This window comes from Citrus sinensis, mitochondrion, assembly GCF_022201045.2.
Source record: "Citrus sinensis mitochondrion, complete genome".
NCBI lineage: Eukaryota > Viridiplantae > Streptophyta > Magnoliopsida > Sapindales > Rutaceae > Citrus > Citrus sinensis.
Genome location: NC_037463.1, coordinates 227,501 through 230,000, shown reverse-complemented (window position 1 = coordinate 230,000; position 2,500 = coordinate 227,501).

Genomic DNA, 2,500 nt, shown 5'->3' with positions numbered 1-2,500 from the left:
AACTTCTGGAACTCGAATGAAAAATAAACAATAAAATTATATTATTTAAAATTCGATTATTAGATAGAACGAAAAATTATATTATTATAAAAAAAATAAGATTAAAAAATAATAATAATCGAAATTAGATAATTAGAATCTATTTAATAGAATTCTGATAAAGATAATATAATTATCTAATAATTAATAGAAATATATATTATTAATAGAAAAATATCTATATATTAGAAATAAATAGTAATATAATAATTAATAGAAATAAAATATTGAAAACTATTCAATAATGAATATTAATTAATATTAATTAATATTGAAAATTGCAATATGTACTTGGCTTTCATTTAAATTGGTTTGGTAGTGGAATTTGATGGAATTACCCTGAAGAGAGTATCTGGCCTAACTCTGGATAAAGATTTTCCAGCCATTTCAAGGAAAAAATGCGGATATAGTCGAATGGTAAAATTTCTCTTTGCCAAGGAGAAGACGCGGGTTCGATTCCCGCTATCCGCCAAGGTAAAGTAATGTAGTTAATAGGATAAACGACTTCTTAGTTAATAGGATAAACGACTTCTTATAGTTGACCGTGATAGTATAGCGGTTCTATCTTTCCACCCCAAAGAAAAAAAAAAAAAAAAGAAGAAAAGTGCTAATTAATAGTTAACAGAATCAAACCTCATTTTTTTGTCAAAAAATAAAAAATGTTGCGGAGACGGGATTTGAACCCGTGACCTCAAGGTTATGAGCCTTGCGAGCTACCAAACTGCTCTACCCCGCGATGAAGAGAAGGACTGGGAAGAACTAAGAAACAAACAAGGATTGAATGCGCCCCTTTTCCATACCCGTACAAATAGAATAGCCTATTTGTACAGAATGGTAAAGGGGCCGCCTCTATGATGATAGATCATAGAAATCCAATCGAAAAAAGAAAAATGAAGGATATTTTAATCCTTACCAACTTGATCTTGTTGCCCCCGGCAACAAACACGCATGAACCATTTCACGAAGTATGTGTCCGGATAGTCCAAAGTCTCGATAGTTAGCTCTCGGCCTTCCGGTCAAAAAACAACGTCGATGAAGACGGGTAGGTGCACTATTACGCGGTGAGGATTGTAACTTTCCATGAATTTTCCATTTATCGCTCAACGATGGAGCTTTGTTTATTTCTTTTTTTGAGGATCGACGAATCAAATGATATTTTTGTTCCAATTTGTGCCTTTTCTTTTCCCTCTGAATCAAACTTTGCCTTGCCATAGCGGTTCCGTCCCTATTATTATCAATGATACAAGTCGGATCCTAGATGTAGAAATATAGCTGTAGAAATATAAGAAGGCATACCCCTTCTCTACCGAAAGAAATGATATTATCGCGCGGATACAAGACAGAAAGAATTAACCAAATTTGCCCGATGTAGAGGCAATCAAGAAAGCCGCATAAGTGAATATATAACCTACAGAGAAGTGGGCTAATCCAACCAATCGTGCTTGCACAATGGAAAGGGCCACTGGTTTATCTCTCCATCGAATCAAATTAGCTAAGGGTGTGCGTTCGTGAGCCCACGCTAAAGTTTCAATCAATTCTTGCCAATACCCGCGCCAGGAAATTAAAAACATAAATCCAGTAGCCCAAACAAGATGTCCAAATAAGAACATCCACGCCCAGACTGATAAACTATTCATACCAAACGGGTTATACCCATTGATAAGTTGGGAAGAGTTTAACCATAGATAATCTCTTAACCATCCCATCAAATAAGTGGAAGATTCATTAAACTGTGAAACGTTACCCTGCCATAACGTGATGTGTTTCCAATGCCAATAAAAAGTAACCCACCCAATGGTATTTAACATCCAGAAAACTGCCAAATAAAATGCGTCCCAAGCCGAAATATCACAAGTACCGCCTCGTCCCGGACCGTCGCAAGGAAAACTATAACCGAAATCCTTTTTATCTGGCATTAACTTAGAACCCCGTGCATCTAAAGCCCCCTTTACCAAGATCAATGTAGTTGTATGTAAACCTAGAGCAATAGCATGATGAACCAAAAAGTCTCCAGGGCCTATTGTTAAGAATAGAGAATTACTATTCTCATTAACAGCACTTAACCAGCCAGGCAACCATATGCTTCGACCCGCATTGAATGCAGGGCCATCCGTTGAAGATAAAAGTACATCGAATCCATATGAAGTTTTACCATGAGCAGATTGTATCCATTGGGCAAATATCGGTTCGATCAAGATTTGTTTCTCCGGAGTACCAAAAGCAAGCATGACATCATTATGAACATAAAGTCCCAAAGTATGGAACCCCAGAAACAAGCTGGCCCAACTTAAATGGGATATAATAGCTTCCTTATGGTCTAACATTCTTGCCAATACATTATCCTCATTCTGTTCCGGATTGTAATCTCTAATAAAAAAGATAGCTCCGTGAGCAAAAGCTCCTGTCATGATGAATCCCGCGATGTATTGGTGATGAGTATATAACGCAGCTTGAGTAGTAA